This window comes from Hypanus sabinus, unplaced genomic scaffold, assembly GCF_030144855.1.
Source record: "Hypanus sabinus isolate sHypSab1 unplaced genomic scaffold, sHypSab1.hap1 scaffold_326, whole genome shotgun sequence".
Lineage (NCBI taxonomy): Eukaryota > Metazoa > Chordata > Chondrichthyes > Myliobatiformes > Dasyatidae > Hypanus > Hypanus sabinus.
In genome coordinates this window covers 82,145-102,604 of record NW_026781233.1, presented here as the reverse complement: position 1 = coordinate 102,604, position 20,460 = coordinate 82,145, and positions in this window count along the sequence as shown.

Sequence of the window (20,460 nt, the reverse complement as noted above, 5' to 3'; positions counted from 1 at the left end):
GATATTCACACATACACATATACATGAGGGTTTTGGGGAGGAGGGGTGAGGGGTTTGGGAGGAAGAGGAGTGACGGGACGAGGAGTGGACTGATGAGACGGTGAGCGTGGCGAAGTCACTGACTCAATAGGGGACGGAGGCAAAGGGGCGAAAGTCCCTGACACAAACTGGAGGCCGACATGGAGAAGGTAAAGACGGAGTGAGGAGGAGAGAAACAACAGGAAGGGAGTGGGAGTGATGGGACGGGGTGGGAGGGGATGTAATGGGACGGGAGGGAGTGCTCTGATTGGACAGGGTGGAGAGTGTGGGGGATGTAATGGGACGGGAGGGAGTGGTCTGATTGGACAGGGTGGGGAGTGACGTTTTCAATAGTGGAGGATCAATGGGTGGTGAAGGGAGGGGGTGTGTTCGGAGACAAGGGGGAGCGGGGGGGAGTGGTCTGATTGGACAGGGTGGGGAGTGACGTTTTCAATAGTGGAGGATCAATGGGTGGTGAAGGGAGGGGGTGTGTCCGGAGACAAGGGGGAGCGGGGGGGGGGAGTGGTCTGATTGGACAGTGTGGAGAGTGTGGGGGATGTAATGGGACGGGAGGGAGTGGTCTGATTGGACAGGGTGGGGAGTGACGTTTTCAATAGTGGAGGATCAATGGGTGGTGAAGGGAGGGGGCGTGTTCGGAGACAAGGGGGAGCGGGGGAGTGCTCTGATTGGACAGTGTGGGGAGTGACGTTTTCAATAGTGGAGGATCAATGGGTGGTGAAGGGAGGGGGCGTGTTCGGAGACAAGGGGGAGCGGGGGGGGGGGGGAGGGAGTGGTCTGATTGGACAGGGTGGGGAGTGACGTTTTCAATAGTGGAGGATCAATGGGTGGTGAAGGGAGGGGGTGTGTCCGGAGACAAGGGGGAGCGGGGGAGTGGTCTGATTGGACAGTGTGGGGAGTGACGTTTTCAATAGTGGAGGATCAGTGGTTGGTGAAGGGAGGGGGTGTGTCCGGAGACAAGGGGGAGCGGGGGGGGGGGGAGTGGTCTGATTGGACAGGGTGGGGAGTGACGTTTTCAATAGTGGAGGATCAATGGGTGCTGACCATTTCCTTCACAAATAAGACGAGCTGCAAGAAAGGGGGCGTGTTCGGAGACAAGGGGGAGCGGGGGAGTGGTCTGATTGGACAGTGTGGGGAGTGACGTTTTCAATAGTGGAGGATCAGTGGTTGGTGAAGGGAGGGGGTGTGTCCGGAGACAAGGGGGAGCGGGGGGGGGGGAGTGGTCTGATTGGACAGGGTGGGGAGTGACGTTTTCAATAGTGGAGGATCAATGGGTGGTGACCATTTCCTTCACAAATAAGACGAACTGCAAGAAAGGGGGCATGTTCGGAGACAAGGGGGAGGTGGGGAGTGCTCTGATTGGACAGTGTGGGGAGTGACGTTTTCAATAGTGGAGGATCAATGGGTGGTGAAGGGAGGGGGTGTGTCCGGAGACAAGGGGGAGCGGGGGAGTGCTCTGATTGGACAGTGTGGGGAGTGACGTTTTCAATAGTGGAGGATCAATGGGTGGTGACCATTTCCTTCACAAATAAGACGAACTGCAAGAAAGGGGGCGTGTTCGGAGACAAGGGGGAGCGGGGGAGTGGTCTGATTGGACAGTGTGGGGAGTGACGTTTTCAATAGTGGAGGATCAATGGGTGGTGAAGGGAGGGGGCGTGTTCCGAGACAAGGGGGAGCGGGGGGAGTGGTCTGATTGGACAGGGTGGGGAGTGACGTTTTCAATAGTGGAGGATCAATGGGTGGTGACCATTTCCTTCACAAATAAGACGAACTGCAAGAAAGGGGGTGTGCACGGAGACAAGGGGGCGCGGGGAGGGGGGGTCGGGGACGTGGCCAGGGCTGATGAGACGGAGAGTTGAGTGTCCCAACAGAGGGAGAGGGGAGCGACTCACTCAACGACGGAGGGAAGGGAGTGGATGAGGGAGCAGAATTTCCCATCAGAAAATGTTCACCACTCAGGATGTGGTGGATGACGGGAGAAAGGGCAAGGGGCCAGAGAGGGTAAAGGGTGTCAGGAGTGACGGGGTGAGTAGGGGAGTGTCTCACTGGGTAACAGAGAGAGAGAAAGAGGGCGATGAGGAGAGCTGAAGACTGGCATCGCAAAATGGCAGCCCCAACCAGCGTACGATGCAGAGCATCGAGATGGCGGGGGGAGGAGAGCGAGGGGAGGGAGGGAAGGGGTTTGCGAGTGATGGGATGGGAAGGAGGGTGACAAGATGATGAGTGTGAGGGAGTGACACACTTCGTGGTGGAGGAAGTGGGAGGGAGGGTCAGACCCTGTCACAATATGGCTATCGGCAGAAGGTTAAATGGAGAGTCAGGAGATCGGGCACCGAGGGGAAGGAGAGGAGGGATGAGGAGTTGAGATTGAATAAACAGGGAGGGAAGTGAGTGGAAGGTGAGGAAAAGGGTTTGCCCCATTCTATGATGCGGGGAGAGCGGTTGTCAATGGTAACCATCACAAAATGGCCGCCAGGGTGGGATGGGCGGTGATAGAGGGGACAGAGAGCGGAGTGTTTCAGGGGAGACGGGAGCCGAGGGTGGGACAGGGCGGCTCGTAACAGGGGAGCAAGAACTGGGGGGTTCCCACGGGGGAGGAATGTGACTCCGGGAAGAGGCTAACACCGTTACCCTCCCCTCCTCAGACTTGAAAGTCCTGCTTTGACTTTTCTTTCGGGCTGAGCCTCAGATCGCTCGGCCCGAATCGTTCAGGCTGTCCCGTGGAGTAGGGGGACGTGTCGTCACTGGGGCCCGTCAAAGGCAGGAGCGAGCGCCGGCTTGCCGGAGAAGACGGAGGCGAGTTCTGGCGGTGCGGGCTGGTTGGCGTGGATCACCACCATTTTCTGCAGGGTGGGGGAGAGGGAGGGGTCAGATTGAGGAGGGGAGGGGAGAATGAGAAGGTGAGGAGAGATGAGACCCACTCCCTCAGCCTCTCTCTCAGTCCCCTCTTCTCTCTCCATCTCTTCCCCACCTCTCTCTCCCCACCCTATCCTCCTCTCTGCTCCCCTCTCCCCACCCTATCCTCCTCTCTCCACCCCTCTCCCCACCTATCCTCTTCTCTCCACACCCTCCCCATCCTATCCTCCTCTCTCCTACACTCTGCCCACCCTATCCTCTCTCCACCCCCTCCACCATATCCTCCTCTCCCCACCCCATCCTCTGTCCACCCTATCCTCCTCTCTCCACCCCTCTCCCCACCCTATCTCCACCCCTCCCACCCTACCCTCTCTCCACCCTTTCCTCCTCTCTCCACCCCTCTCCCCACCCTATCTCCACCCCTCCCACCCTACCCTCTCTCCACCCTTTCCTCCTCTCTCCTCCCCTCTCCCCACCCTATCTCCACCCCTCCCACCCTACCCTCTCTCCACCCTTTCCTCCTCTCTCCTCCCCTCTCCCCACCCTATCTCCACCCCCTCCAACCCTATCCTCTCCACCCCTCCACCCTATCCTCTCCACCCCTCTTCCCACCCTATCCTCCTCTCCACCCCTCTCCCCACCCTATCCTCCTCTCTCCACCTCTCCCCACCCTATCCTCCTCTCCACCCCTCTCCCCACCCTATCCTCCTCTCTCCACCCCTCTCCCCATCCTATCCTCTCTCCACCCCCTCCACCCTATCCTCCTCTCCACCCTATCCTCCTCCCCACCCCATCCTCTCTCCACCCTTTCCTCCTCTCTCCTCCCCACTCCCCACCCTATCTCCACCCCCTCCAACCCTATCCTCTCTCCACCCCCTCCACCCTATCCTCCTCTCCCCACCCCATCCTGTCCACCCTATCCTCCTCTCTCCACCCCTCTCCCCACACTATCTCCACCCCTCCCACCCTACCCTCTCCACCCTTTCCTCCTCTCTCCTCCCCTCTCCCCACCACCCCCTCCAACCCTATCCTCTCCACCCCCTCCACCCTATCCTCTCTCCACCCCTCTTCCCACCCTATCCTCCTCTCTCCACCCCTCTTCCCAACCTATCCTCCTCTCCCCACCCCTCTCCCCACCCTATCCTCCTCTCTCCACCCCCTCCCCACCCTATCCTCCTCTCCACCCCTCTCCCCACCCTATCCTCCTCTCCACCCCTCTCCCCACCCTATCCTCCTCTCAACCCCTCTCCCCACCCTATCCTCCTCTATCCACCCCTCTCCCCACCCTATCCTCCTCTCCACCCCTCTCCCCACCCTATCCTCTCTACCCCCTCCCGACCCTATCCTCCTCCCCTCTCTCCACCCTATCCTCCTCTCTCCACCCCTCTCCCCACCCTATCCTCTCTCCACCCCTCCACCCTATCCTCCTCCCCACCCCATCCTCTCTCCACCCTTTCCTCCTCTCTCCTCCCCACTCCCCACCCTATTTCCACCCCCTCCAACCCTATCCTCTCTCCACCCCCTCCACCCTATCCTCTCTCCACCCCTCCTCCCACCCTATCCTCCTCTCTCCACCCCTCTTCCCACCCTATCCTCTTCTCCCCACCCCTCTCCCCACCCTACCCTCCTCTCTCCACCCCTCTTCCCACCCTATCCTCCTCTCTCCACCCCTCCCCACCCTATACTCCTCTCTCCACCCCTATTCCCACCCTATCCTCCTCTCTCCACCCCCACCCCACCCTATCCTCCTCTCTCCACCCCTCCCCACCCTATCCTCTTCTCTCCTCCCCTCTCCACCCTATCCTTCTCTCTCCAGCCCTCTCCCCATCCTATCCTCTCTCCACCCCTCTCCCCACCCTGTCCTCCTCTCTCCACCCCCTCCCCACCCTATCCTCCTCTCTCCTCCCCGCTCTACACCCTATCCTCCTCTCTCCACCCCTCTCTCCACCCTATCCTCCTCTCTCCACCCCTCCCCACCCTATCCTCCCCCTCCACCCTATCCTCCTCTCTCCACCCCTCTCTCCACCCTATCCTCCTCTCTCCACCCCTCCCCACCCTATCCTCTTCTCTCCTCCCCTCTCCACCCTATCCTTCTCTCTCCACCCCTCTCCCCACCCTATCCTCTCTCCACCCCCTCCTCACCCTATCCTCCTCTCTCCACCCCTCTCCCCACCCTATCCTCCTCTCTCCACCCCTCCCCACCCTATCCTCTTCTCTCCTCCCCTCTCCACCCTATCCTCCTCTCTCCACCCCCTCCCCACCCTATCCTCCTCTCTCCACCCCTCCCCACCCTATCCTCCTCTCTCCACCCCCTCCCCACCCTATCCTCCTCTCTCCTCCCCTCTCTCCGCCCTATCCTCCTCTCTCCACCCCTCTCTGCACCCTATCCTCCTCTCTCCACCACTCTTCCCACCCTATCCTCCTCTCTCCACCCCCTCCCCACCCTATCCTCCTCTCTCCTCCACTCTCTCCGCCCTATCCTCCTCTCTCCACCCCTCTCTGCACCCTATCCTCCTCTCTCCACCCCCTCCCCACCCTATCCTCCTCTCTCCTCCCCTCTCTCCACCCTATCCTCCTCTCTCCACACCTCTCTGCACCCTATCCTCCTCTCTCCACCACTCTTCCCATCCTATCCTCCTCTCTCCACCGCTCTCCCCACCCTATCCTCCTCTCCCCACCCCATCCTCTCTCCACCCTTTCCTCCTCTCTCCTCCCCTCTCCCCACCCTATCTACACCCCCTCCAACCCTATCCTCTCTCCACCCCCTCCACCCTATCCTCTCTCCACCCCTCTTCCCACCCTATCCTCCTCTCTCCACCCCCTCCCCATCCTATCCTCCTCTCTCCACCCCTCTCCACACCCTATCCTCCTCTCCCCACCCCATCCTCTCTCCACCCTATCCTCCTCTCTCCACCCCTCTCCCCAACCTATCTCCACCTCCTTCCACCCTACCCTCTCTCCACCCTTTCCTCCTCTCTCCACCCCCTCCACCCTATCCTCTCTCCACCCCACTTCCCACCCTATCGTCCTCTCCCCACCCCTCTCCCCATCCTATCCTCTCTCCACCCCTCTTCCCACCCTATCCTCCTCTCCCCACCCCTCTCCCCACCCTATCCTCCTCTCTCCACCCCACTCTCCACCCTTTCCTCCTCTCTCCACCCCTCTTCCCACCCTATCCTCCTCTCTCCACCCCTCTTCCCACCCTATCCTCCTCTCCCCACCCTACCTTCCTTCTCCACCCCTATTCCCACCCTATCATCCTCTCTCCACCCCCTCCCCACCCTATCCTCCTCTCTCCACCCCTCTCCCCACCCTATCCTCTCCACCCCCTCCCCACCCTATCCTCCTCTCTCAACCCTATCCTCCTCTTTCCTCCCCTCTCCGCACCCTATCCTCCACTCTCCACCCCTCTCCACCCTATCCTCCTCTCTCCACCCCTCTCCGCACCCTATCCTCCTCTCTCCACCCCTCTCCCCAATCTATCCTCCTCTCTCCACCCCTCTCCACCCTATCCTCCTCTCTCCAACCCTCTCCCCACCCTATCCTCCTCTCTCCACCCCTCTCCCCACCCTATCCTCCTCTCCCCACCCTACCCTCCTCTCTCCACCCCTATTCCCACCCTATCCAGCCCCTCCCCACCCTATTCTCCTCTCTCCTCCCCTCTCTCCACCCCTCACCGCACCCTATCCTCCTCTCTCCACCCCTCTCCACCCTATCCTCCTCTCTCCACCCCTCTCCACCCTATCCTCCTCTCTCCACCCCTCTCCGCACCCTATCCTCTCTCCACCCCTCTCCCCATCCTATCCTCCTCTCTCCACCCCTCTCCACCCTATCCTCCTCTCTCCACCCCTCTCCCCACCCTATCCTCTCTCCACCCCTCTCCCCACCCTATCCTCCTCTCCCCACCCTACCCTCCTCTCTCCACCCCTATTCCCACCCTATCCACCCCCTCCCCACCCTATTCTCCTCTCTCCACTCCTCTCTCCACCCTGTCCTCTCTCCACCCCTCTCCGCACCCTATCCTCCTCTCTCCACCCCTCTCCGCACCCATCCACCCCCTCCCACTCTATCCTCTATCCACTCTATCCTCCTCTCTCCACCCCTCTTCCCACCCTATCCTCCTCTCCCCACCCTACCTTCCTCTCTCCACCCCTATTCCCACCCTATCCTCCTCTCTCGACCCCCTCCCCACCCTATCCTCCTCTCTCCACCCCTCTCTCCACCCTATCCTCTCCACCCCCTCCCTACCCTATCCTCCTCTCTCAACCCTATCCTCCTCTCTCCTCCCCTCTCTCCACCCTATCCTCCTCTCTCCACCCCTCTCCGCACCCTATCCTCCTCTCTCCACCCCTCTCCCCACCCTATCCTCCTCTCCACCCCTCTCCCCACCCTATCCTCCTCTCAACCCCTCTCCCCACCCTATCCTCCTCTATCCACCCCTCTCCCCACCCTATCCTCCTCTCCACCCCTCTCCCCACCCTATCCTCTCTACCCCCTCCCGACCCTATCCTCCTCCCCTCTCTCCACCCTATCCTCCTCTCTCCACCCCTCTCCCCACCCTATCCTCTCTCCACCCCTCCACCCTATCCTCCTCCCCACCCCATCCTCTCTCCACCCTTTCCTCCTCTCTCCTCCCCACTCCCCACCCTATTTCCACCCCCTCCAACCCTATCCTCTCTCCACCCCCTCCACCCTATCCTCTCTCCACCCCTCCTCCCACCCTATCCTCCTCTCTCCACCCCTCTTCCCACCCTATCCTCTTCTCCCCACCCCTCTCCCCACCCTACCCTCCTCTCTCCACCCCTCTTCCCACCCTATCCTCCTCTCTCCACCCCTCCCCACCCTATACTCCTCTCTCCACCCCTATTCCCACCCTATCCTCCTCTCTCCACCCCCACCCCACCCTATCCTCCTCTCTCCACCCCTCCCCACCCTATCCTCTTCTCTCCTCCCCTCTCCACCCTATCCTTCTCTCTCCAGCCCTCTCCCCATCCTATCCTCTCTCCACCCCTCTCCCCACCCTGTCCTCCTCTCTCCACCCCCTCCCCACCCTATCCTCCTCTCTCCTCCCCGCTCTACACCCTATCCTCCTCTCTCCACCCCTCTCTCCACCCTATCCTCCTCTCTCCACCCCTCCCCACCCTATCCTCCCCCTCCACCCTATCCTCCTCTCTCCACCCCTCTCTCCACCCTATCCTCCTCTCTCCACCCCTCCCCACCCTATCCTCTTCTCTCCTCCCCTCTCCACCCTATCCTTCTCTCTCCACCCCTCTCCCCACCCTATCCTCTCTCCACCCCCTCCTCACCCTATCCTCCTCTCTCCACCCCTCTCCCCACCCTATCCTCCTCTCTCCACCCCTCCCCACCCTATCCTCTTCTCTCCTCCCCTCTCCACCCTATCCTCCTCTCTCCACCCCCTCCCCACCCTATCCTCCTCTCTCCACCCCTCCCCACCCTATCCTCCTCTCTCCACCCCCTCCCCACCCTATCCTCCTCTCTCCTCCCCTCTCTCCGCCCTATCCTCCTCTCTCCACCCCTCTCTGCACCCTATCCTCCTCTCTCCACCACTCTTCCCACCCTATCCTCCTCTCTCCACCCCCTCCCCACCCTATCCTCCTCTCTCCTCCACTCTCTCCGCCCTATCCTCCTCTCTCCACCCCTCTCTGCACCCTATCCTCCTCTCTCCACCCCCTCCCCACCCTATCCTCCTCTCTCCTCCCCTCTCTCCACCCTATCCTCCTCTCTCCACACCTCTCTGCACCCTATCCTCCTCTCTCCACCACTCTTCCCATCCTATCCTCCTCTCTCCACCCCTCTCCCCACCCTATCCTCCTCTCCCCACCCCATCCTCTCTCCACCCTTTCCTCCTCTCTCCTCCCCTCTCCCCACCCTATCTACACCCCCTCCAACCCTATCCTCTCTCCACCCCCTCCACCCTATCCTCTCTCCACCCCTCTTCCCACCCTATCCTCCTCTCTCCACCCCCTCCCCATCCTATCCTCCTCTCTCCACCCCTCTCCACACCCTATCCTCCTCTCCCCACCCCATCCTCTCTCCACCCTATCCTCCTCTCTCCACCCCTCTCCCCAACCTATCTCCACCTCCTTCCACCCTACCCTCTCTCCACCCTTTCCTCCTCTCTCCACCCCCTCCACCCTATCCTCTCTCCACCCCACTTCCCACCCTATCGTCCTCTCCCCACCCCTCTCCCCATCCTATCCTCTCTCCACCCCTCTTCCCACCCTATCCTCCTCTCCCCACCCCTCTCCCCACCCTATCCTCCTCTCTCCACCCCACTCTCCACCCTTTCCTCCTCTCTCCACCCCTCTTCCCACCCTATCCTCCTCTCTCCACCCCTCTTCCCACCCTATCCTCCTCTCCCCACCCTACCTTCCTTCTCCACCCCTATTCCCACCCTATCATCCTCTCTCCACCCCCTCCCCACCCTATCCTCCTCTCTCCACCCCTCTCCCCACCCTATCCTCTCCACCCCCTCCCCACCCTATCCTCCTCTCTCAACCCTATCCTCCTCTTTCCTCCCCTCTCCGCACCCTATCCTCCACTCTCCACCCCTCTCCACCCTATCCTCCTCTCTCCACCCCTCTCCGCACCCTATCCTCCTCTCTCCACCCCTCTCCCCAATCTATCCTCCTCTCTCCACCCCTCTCCACCCTATCCTCCTCTCTCCAACCCTCTCCCCACCCTATCCTCCTCTCTCCACCCCTCTCCCCACCCTATCCTCCTCTCCCCACCCTACCCTCCTCTCTCCACCCCTATTCCCACCCTATCCAGCCCCTCCCCACCCTATTCTCCTCTCTCCTCCCCTCTCTCCACCCCTCACCGCACCCTATCCTCCTCTCTCCACCCCTCTCCACCCTATCCTCCTCTCTCCACCCCTCTCCACCCTATCCTCCTCTCTCCACCCCTCTCCGCACCCTATCCTCTCTCCACCCCTCTCCCCATCCTATCCTCCTCTCTCCACCCCTCTCCACCCTATCCTCCTCTCTCCACCCCTCTCCCCACCCTATCCTCTCTCCACCCCTCTCCCCACCCTATCCTCCTCTCCCCACCCTACCCTCCTCTCTCCACCCCTATTCCCACCCTATCCACCCCCTCCCCACCCTATTCTCCTCTCTCCACTCCTCTCTCCACCCTGTCCTCTCTCCACCCCTCTCCGCACCCTATCCTCCTCTCTCCACCCCTCTCCGCACCCATCCACCCCCTCCCACTCTATCCTCTATCCACTCTATCCTCCTCTCTCCACCCCTCTTCCCACCCTATCCTCCTCTCCCCACCCTACCTTCCTCTCTCCACCCCTATTCCCACCCTATCCTCCTCTCTCGACCCCCTCCCCACCCTATCCTCCTCTCTCCACCCCTCTCTCCACCCTATCCTCTCCACCCCCTCCCTACCCTATCCTCCTCTCTCAACCCTATCCTCCTCTCTCCTCCCCTCTCTCCACCCTATCCTCCTCTCTCCACCCCTCTCCGCACCCTATCCTCCTCTCTCCATCCTATCCTCCTCTCTCCACCCCTCTCCACCCTATCCTCCTCTCTCCACCCCTCTCCCCATCCTATCCTCCTCTCTCCACCCCTCTCCACCCTATCCTCCTCTCTCCACCCCTCTCCCCACCCTATCCTCCTCTCCCCACCCTACCCTCCTCTCTCCACCCCTATTCCCACCCTATCCACCCCCTCCCCACCCTATTCTCCACTCCTCTCTCCATCCTATCCTCCTCTCCACCCCTCTCCGCACCCTATCCTCCTCTCTCCACCCCACTCCCCACCCTATCCTCTCTCCACCCCTCTCCCCACCCTGTCCTCCTCTCTCCACCCCCTCCCCACCCTATCCTCCTCTCTCCTCACCGCTCTACACCCTATCCTCCTCTCCACCCCTCTCTCCACCCTATCCTCCCCCTCCACCCTATCCTCCTCTCTCCACCCCTCTCCCCACCCTATCCTCCTCTCTCCACCCCTCTCTCCACCCTATCCTTCTCTCCACCCCTCTCCGCGCCCTATCCTCCTCTCTCCACCCCTCTTCCCACCCTATCCTCCTCTCTCCTCCCCTCTCCCCACCCTATCCTCTCTCCACCCCTCTCCCCACCCTGTCCTCCTCTCTCCACCCCCTCCCCACCCTATCCTCCTCTCTCCTCCCCGCTCTACACCCTATCCTCCACTCTCCACCCCTCTCTCCACCCTATCCTCCTCTCTCCACCCCTCTTCCCACCCTATCCTCCTCTCTCCACCCCTCTACCCACCCTATCCTCTCTCCACCCCTCTCCCCACCCTGTCCTCCTCTCTCCACCCCCTCCCCACCCTATCCTCCTCTCTCCTCCCCGCTCTACACCCTATCCTCCTCTCTCCACCCTATCCTCCTCTCTCCACCCCTCTCTCCACCCTATCCTCCTCTCTCCACCCCTCCCCACCCTATCCTCTTCTCTCCTCCCCTCTCCACCCTATCCTTCTCTCTCCACCCCTCTCCCCACCCTATCCTCTCTCCACCCCTCTCCCCACCCTGTCCTCCTCTCTCCACCCCCTCCCCACCCTATCCTCCTCTCTCCTCCCCGCTCTACACCCTATCCTCCTCTCTCCACCCTATCCTCCTCTCTCCACCCCTCCCCACCCTATCCTCTTCTCTCCTCCCCTCTCCACCCTATCCTCCTCTCTCCACCCCTCTCTCCACCCTATCCTCCTCTCTCCACACCTCTACGCACCCTATCCTCCTCTCTCCACCCCTCTCCGCACCCTATCTCCACCCCCTCCCACCCTATCCTCAATCCACCCTATCCTCCTCTCTCCACACCTCTCCCCACCCTATCCTCCTCTCTCCACCCCTCTCCACCCTATCCTCCTCTCTCCACCCCTCTCCACCCTATCCTCCACCCCTCTCCCCATCCTATCCTCCTCTCTCCACCCCTCTCCCCATCCTATCCTCCTCTCTCCACCCCTCTCCACCCTATCCTCCACCCCTCTCTCCACCCTATCCTCCTCTCTCCACTCCCTCCCCACCCTATCCTCCTCTCTCCTCCCCGCTCTACACCCTATCCTCCTCTCTCCACCCCTCCCCACCCTATCCTCCTCCCCGCTCTACACCCTATCCTCCTCTCTCCACCCTATCCTCCTCTCTCCACCCTATCCTCCTCTCTCCACCCCTCTCCCCATCCTATCCTCCTCTCTCCACCCCTCTCCACCCTATTCTCCACCCCTCTCTCCACCCTATCCTCCTCTCTCCACTCCCTCCCCACCCTATCCTCCTCTCTCCTCCCCGCTCTACACCCTATCCTCCTCTCTCCACCCCTCCCCACCCTATCCTCCTCTCTCCTCCCCGCTCTACACCCTATCCTCCTCTCTCCACCCCTATTCCCACCCTATCCACCCCCTCCCCACCCTATTCTCCTCTCTCCACCCCTCTTCCCACCCTATCCTCCTCTCCCCACCCTACCTTCCTCTCTCCACCCCTATTCCCACCCTATCCTCCTCTCTCCACCCCCTCCCCACCCTATCCTCCTCTCTCCACCCCTCTCTCCACCCTATCCTCTCCACCCCCTCCCCACCCTATCCTCCTCTCTCAACCCTATCCTCCTCTCTCCTCCCCTCTCTCCACCCTATCCTCCTCTCTCCACCCCTCTCCACCCTATCCTCCTCTCTCCACCCCTCCCCATCCTATCCTCCTCTCTCCACCCCTCTCCACCCTATCCTCCTCTCTCTACCCCTCTCCCCACCATATCCTCCTCTCCCCACCCTACCCTCCTCTCTCCACCCCTATTCCCACCCTATCCACCCCCTCCCCACCCTATTCTCCTCTCTCCACTCCTCTCTCCACCCTGTCCTCTCCACCCCTCTTCCCACCCTATCCTCCTCTCTCCACCCTATCCTCTCCACCCCCTCCCCACCCTATCCTCCTCTCTCAACCCTATCCTCCTCTCTCCTCCCCTCTCTCCACCCTATCCTCCTCTCTCCACCCCTCTCCGCACCCTATCCTCCTCTCTCCACCCCTCTCCACCCTATCCTCCCCCTCCACCCTATCCTCCCCCTCCACCCTATCCTCCTCTCTCCACCCTATCCTCCTCTCTCCACCCCTCTCTCCACCCTATCCTCCTCTCTCCACCCCTCCCCACCCTATCCTCTTCTCTCCTCCCCTCTCCACCCTATCCTTCTCTCTCCACCCCTCTCCCCACCCTATCCTCTCTCCACCCCTCTCCCCACCCTGTCCTCCTCTCTCCACCCCCTCTCCACCCTATCCTCCTCTCTCCACCCCTCTCTCCACCCTATCCTCCTCTCTCCACCCCTCCCCACCCTATCCTCTTCTCTCCTCCCCTCTCCACCCTATCCTCCTCTCTCCACCCCTCTCTCCACCCTATCCTCCTCTCTCCACACCTCTACGCACTCTATCCTCCTCTCTCCACCCCTCTCCGCACCCTCTCCACCCCCTCCCACCCTATCCTCAATCCACCCTATCCTCCTCTCTCCACACCTCTCCCCACCCTATCCTCCTCTCTCCACCCCTCTCCACCTTATCCTCCTCTCCCCACCCCTCTCCACCCTATCCTCCTCTCTGCACCCCTCTCCACCCTATCCTCCACCCCTCTCCCCATCCTATCCTCCTCTCTCCACCCCTCTCCCCATCCTATCCTCCTCTCTCCACCCCTCTCCCCATCCTATCCTCCTCTCTCCACTCCCTCCCCACCCTATCCTCCTCTCTCCTCCCCGCTCTACACCCTATCCTCCTCTCTCCACCCCTCTCCACCCTATCCTCCTCTCTTCTCCCCGCTCTACACCCTATCCTCCTCTCTCCACCCTATCCTCCTCTCTCCACCCTATCCTCCTCTCTCCACCCCTCCCCACCCTATCCTCTTCTCTCCTCCCCTCTCTCCACCCTATCCTCCCCTCTCCCCACCCTATCCTCCTCTCTCCACCCCTCTCCCCACCATATCCTCCTCTCTCCACCCTATCCTCCTCTCTCCACCCCTCCCCACCCTATCCTCCTCTCTCCTCCCTGCTCTACACCCTATCCTCCTCTCTCCACCCTATCCTCCTCTCTCCACCCCTCTCCCCACCCTATCCTCCTCTCTCCTCCCCGCTCTACACCCTATCCTCCTCTCCACTCTATCCTCCTCTCTCCACCCCTCCCCACCTTATCCTCCTCTCTCCACCCTATCCTCCTCTCTCCACCCCTCTCTCCACCCTATCCTCCTCTCCCCACCCTACCCTCCTCTCTCCACCCCTCTCCCCACCCTATCCTCCTCTCTCCACCCCTCTCCGCACCCTCTTATTCCTTTTCTGCCTCCAGCTCTCTCTACCCCTCCCGCTCTCTTGCTCCCTCCACACGGTGTTCACCTCCCCCACCTCTTGTTCCCATGCCCCATTCCTCGCCGCCCACACACACAACCCCCGTGCACAGGAAGATCCCACTCACCACCGGAGGCTGTGTGGCGCAGCACTCGAGGTCCCTGCAGTTGGCGATGGCCGTGAGGACGGACATCACCAGCGAGACCAGGCAGTTGACCAGCAAGATCACCGTGATCCCGCTGACAAACCTCTGCGAGATTCGGTGTTTGGCGGACGGAGCATGGGAGGGGGGAGAGAGCCAGACAGAAAGGGGAGAGGGGGAGAGAGAGAGAAAAATGGGGTGAGAGGTGAGAGACAGAGAGAGACAGGGAGGAAGCGGCATGGGTGGAGATGGCCGGGGAAGAGAGAGGGGAGAGTGAGAGTGGGTATTGGGGTAGGCGGAGGTGGGGAGAACCAGACCGGGAGGAAGAGCGGGGGGCAATGGGTGAGGAAGAGTGAAGGTGGGTGGGAGAGAGATGGGGGTAGGGAAGGGGGAGAAAGAAGAGAGGTGGCAGAGGACAGTTGATAGAGGGAGAGGCATGAGAATCAGATGGGGGAGAGTGATGAGAGAGGTCGGACAGGGAGGGGAGAGAAAGGTGGAAAACAGAGGAGGGGGGCAGAGGCACAGAGGGTGAGACATGGACAGGGTGAGAGACGGAGAGGTGAGAGAGAGAGGGGCGAAAGAAAAGGATGTGCATGGGTGGAGATGGCCGGGGAAGAGAGAGGCGTGAATGAGAGTGGGTATTGGGGTAGGCGGAGGTGGGGAGACCCAGACCAGGAGGAAGAGAAGGGGGGCAATGGGTGAGGAAAAGAGGGGGTGGGTGGGAGAGAGATGGGGGTAGGGAAGGGGGATAAAGTAGAGAGGTGGCAATTGATAGAGGGAGAGACATGAGAGTCAAATGGGGAGAGAGATGAGAGAGGTCGGACAGGGAGGGGAGAGAAAGGTGGAAAACAGAGGGGGGCAGAGACACAGAGGGTGAGACATGGACAGGGTGAGAGACGGAGAGGGGTGAAAGAGGCAGAACTTTAGCCTTCGATTGAAGGAACGCGGTGACCAGAACTGTACACTCCAAATTTGCCCTCTCCAATGCCTTGTAGAATTGTAACATCACATCCCAACTCCTATACTCAATGCTGTGATTTATAAAGGCCAGCATACCAAAAGCATTCTTCACCACCCTATCCACATGAGATTCAACCTTCAGGGAACTATGCACAATTATTCCTAGATTCCTAGATTTCCCTAGATTTCTGGTCCCTGGAAGCGGGGTCACAGTCAGACGGGGCGGTGAAGGCGGCGTTCGGCATGCCCGCCACCGTACGACAGGGCACCGCGTACCGCAGGCGGGAGCTCACGAGGATTTACGAGGGTGTTACCGGGACTCGAGGGGCCGAGTTACGGAGAGAGGTCGGGCTGGTAGGGACTTCACTCCCTGGAGCGCAGGGGGGACCTGACAGAGGGGTGTAGAACCACGAGGGGGCACAGATAGGGTGAATGTGCACAGACCTTGTCCCCCAGGGTCGGGGAATCTTGATCCAGAGGGCACAGGTTTTAGAGATTTGATAGGGACCCGAGGGGAAGGTTTTTCACCCAGAGGGTGGTCCGTCTGTGGAAGGAGCTGCCTGAGGAAGTGGTCGAGGCACGTACATTAACGACACTCGGACAGGGACACGGATAGGAAAGGTTTAGAGGGATACGGGTGGTCCGTCTGTGGAAGGAGCTGCCTGAGGAAGTGGTCGAGGCCGGTACATTAACGACACTCGGACAGGGACAAGGATAGGAAAGGTTTAGAGGGATACGGGTGGTCCGTCTGTGGAAGGAGCTGCCGGAGGGAGTGGTCGAGGCAGGTAAGTTAACGACACTCGGACAGGAAAGGTTTAGAGGGATACGGGTGGTCCGTCTGTGGAAGGAGCTGCCAGAGGAAGTGGTCGGGGCAGGTACATTAACGACACTCGGACATGGACACGGATAGGAAAGGTTTAGAGGGATACGGGTGGTCCGTCTGTGGAAGGAGCTGCCGGAGGGAGTGGTTGAGGCAGGTACATTAACGACACTCGGACAGGGACACGGACAGGAAAGGTTCAGAGGGATACGGGTGCTCCATCTGTGAAAGGAGCTGCCGGAGGAAGTGGTCGGGGCAGGTACATTAACGACACTCAGACAGGGACACGGATAGGAAAGGTTTAGGGGGATACGGGTGGTCCGTCTGTGGAAGGAGCTGCCGGAGGAAGTGGTCGAGGCAGGTACATTAACGACACTCGGACAGGGACACGGACAGGAAAGGTTCAGAGGGATACGGGTGCTCCATCTGTGAAAGGAGCTGCCGGAGGAAGTGGTCGGGGCAGGTACATTAACGACACTCGGACAAGGACACGGACAGGAACGGTTTAGAGGGATACGGGTGGTCCGTCTGTGGAAGGAGCTGCCTGAGGAAGTGGTCGAGGCAGGTACATTAACGACACTCGGACAGGGACACGGACAGGAACGGTTTAGAGGGATACGGGTGGTCCGTCTGTGGAAGGAGCTGCCGGAGGAAGTGGTCGAGGCAGGTACATTAACGACACTCGAACACGGACACGGATAGGAACGGTTTAGAGGGATACGTGAGGTCTGTCTGTGGAAGGAGCTGCCGGAGGAAGTGGTCGGGGCAGGTACATTAACGACACTCGGACATGGACACGGATAGGAAAGGTTTAGAGGGATACGGGTGGTCCGTCTGTGGAAGGAGCTGCCAGAGGAAGTGGTCGGGGCAGGTACATTAACGACACTCGGACATGGACACGGATAGGAAAGGTTTAGAGGGATACGGGTGGTCCGTCTGTGAAAGGAGCTGCCTGAGGAAGTGGTCGGGGCAGGTACATTAACGACACTCAGACAGGGACACGGATAGGAAAGGTTTAGAGGGATACGGGTGGTCCGTCTGTGAAAGGAGCTGCCTGAGGAAGTGGTCGGGGCAGGTACATTAACGACACTCGGACAGGGACACGGATAGGAAAGGTTTAGAGGGATACGGGTGGTCCGTCTGTGAAAGGAGCTGCCTGAGGAAGTGGTCGGGGCAGGTACATTAACGACACTCAGACAGGGACACGGATAGGAAAGGTTTAGGGGGATACGGGTGGTCCGTCTGTGGAAGGAGCTGCCGGAGGAAGTGGTCGAGGCAGGTACATTAACGACACTCGGACAGGGACACGGACAGGAAAGGTTCAGAGGGATACGGGTGCTCCATCTGTGAAAGGAGCTGCCGGAGGAAGTGGTCGGGGCAGGTACATTAACGACACTCAGACAGGGACACGGATAGGAAAGGTTTAGAGGGATACGGGTGGTCCGTCTGTGGAAGGAGCTGCCTGAGGAAGTGGTCGAGGCAGGTACATTAACGACACTCGGACAGGGACACGGACAGGAACGGTTTAGAGGGATACGGGTGGTCCGTCTGTGGAAGGAGCTGCCGGAGGAAGTGGTCGAGGCAGGTACATTAACGACACTCGAACAGGGACACGGATAGGAACGGTTTAGAGGGATACGTGAGGTCTGTCTGTGGAAGGAGCTGCCGGAGGAAGTGGTCGAGGCAGGTGCATTAACGGCACTCGGACAGGGACACGGATAGGAAAGTTTTAGAGGGATACGGGTTGTCCATCTGTGGAAGGAGCTGCTGGAGGAAGTGGTCGAGGCAAGTACATTAACGACACTCGGACATGGACACGGACAGGAAAGGTTTAGAGGGATACGGGTGGTCCGTCTGTGGAAGGAGCTGCCGGAGGAAGTGGTCAAGGCAGGTACATGAACGACACTCGGACAGGGACACGGATAGGAAAGGTTTAGAGGGATACGGGTGGTCCGTCTGTGGAAGGAACTGCCGGAGGAAGTGGTCGGGGCAGGTACATTAACGACACTCGGACAGGGACACGGATAGGAAAGGTTTAGAGGGATACGGGTGGTCCGTCTGTGGAAGGAGCTGCCGGAGGAAGTGGTCGAGGCAGGTGCATTAACGACACTCGGAAAGGGACACGGATAGGAAAGGTTTAGAGGGATACGGGTGGTCCGTCTGTGGAAGGAGCTGCCGGAGGAAGTGGTCGGGGCAGGTACATTAACGACCCTCGGACAGGGACACGGACAGGAACGGTTTAGAGGGATACGGGTGGTCCGTCTGTGGAAGGAGCTGCCGGAGGAAGTGGTCGAGGCAGGTACATTAACGACACTCGAACAGGGACACGGATAGGAACGGTTTAGAGGGATACGTGAGGTCTGTCTGTGGAAGGAGCTGCCGGAGGAAGTGGTCGAGGCAGGTGCATTAACGGCACTCGGACAGGGACACGGATAGGAAAGTTTTAGAGGGATACGGGTTGTCCATCTGTGGAAGGAGCTGCTGGAGGAAGTGGTCGAGGCAGGTACATTAACGACACTCGGACATGGACACGGACAGGAAAGGTTTAGAGGGATACGGGTGGTCCGTCTGTGGAAGGAGCTGCCGGAGGAAGTGGTCAAGGCAGGTACATGAACGACACTCGGACAGGGACACGGATAGGAAAGGTTTAGAGGGATACGGGTAGTCCGTCTGTGGAAGGAACTGCCGGAGGAAGTGGTCGGGGCAGGTACATTAACGACACTCGGACAGGGACACGGATAGGAAAGGTTTAGAGGGATACGGGTGGTCCGTCTGTGGAAGGAGCTGCCGGAGGAAGTGGTCGAGGCAGGTGCATTAACGACACTCGGAAAGGGACACGGATAGGAAAGGTTTAGAGGGATACGGGTGGTCCGTCTGTGGAAGGAGCTGCCGGAGGAAGTGGTCGGGGCAGGTACATTAACGACCCTCGGACAAGGACACGGATAGGAAAGGTTTAGAGGGATACGTGTTGTCCGTCTGTGGAAGGAGCTGCCGGAGGAAGTGGTCGGGGCAGGGACATTAACGACACTCGGACAGGGACACGGATAGGAAAGGTTTAGAGGGATACGGGTGGTCCGTCTGTGGAAGGAGCTACCGGAGGAAGTGGTCGGGGCAGGTACATTAACCACACTCGTGCAGGGACACGGATAGGGAAGGTTTAGAGGGATACGGGTGGTCCGTCTGTGGATGGAGCTGCCTGAGGAAGTGGTCGGGGCAGGTACATTAACGACACTCGGACAGGGATACGGATAGGGAAGGTTTAGAGGGATACGGGTGGTCCGTCTGTGGAAGGAGCTGCCGGAGGAAGTGGTCGAGGCAGGTACATAAACGACACTCGGACATGGACACGGATAGGAAAGGTTTAGAGGGATACGGGTGGTCCGTCTGTGGAAGGAGCTACCGGAGGAAGTGGTCGAGTCAGGTACATTAACGACACTCGGACAGGGACACGGATAGGAACGGTTTAGAGGGATACGGGTGGTCCGTCTGTGGAAGGAGCTACCGGAGGAAGTGGTCGAGTCAGGTACATTAACGACACACGGACAGGGACATGGATAGGAAAGGTTTAGTGGGATACGGGTGGTCTGTCTGTGGAAGGAGCTGCCTAAGGAAGTGGTCGAGGCGGGTACATTAACGACACTCGGACAGGGACACGGAGAGGAAAGGTTTAGAGGGATACGGGTGGTCCGTCTGTGGAAGGAGCTGCCGGAGGAAGTGGTCGAGGCAGGTACATTAACGACACTCGGACAGTGACACTGATAGGAAAGGTTTAGAGGGATACGGGTGGTCCGTCTGTGGAAGGAGCTGCCGGAGGAAGTGGTCGAGGCAGGTACATTAACGACACTCAGACAGGGACACGGACAGGAACGGTTTAGAGGAATACGGGTGGTCTGTCTGTGGAAGGAGCTGCCGGAGGAAGTGGTCGGGGCAGATACATCAACGACACTCGGACAGGGACACGGATAGGAAAGTTTTAGAGGGATACAGGTGGTCCGTCTGTGGAAGGAGCAGCCTGAGGAAGTGGTCGAGGCAGGTACATTCACGACACTCGGACAGGGACACGGATAGGAAAGGTTTAGAGGGATACGGGTGGTCCGTCTGTGGAAGCAGCTGCCGGAGGAAGTGGTCGAGGCAGGTACATAAACGACACTCGGACATGGACACGGATAGGAAAGGTTTAGAGGGATACGGGTGGTCCGTCTGTGGAAGGAGCTACCGGAGGAAGTGGTCGAGTCAGGTACATTAACGACACTCGGACAGGGACACGGATAGGAACGGTTTAGAGGGATACGGGTGGCCCGTCTGTGGAAGGAGCTACCGGAGGAAGTGGTCGAGTCAGGTACATTAACGACACTCGG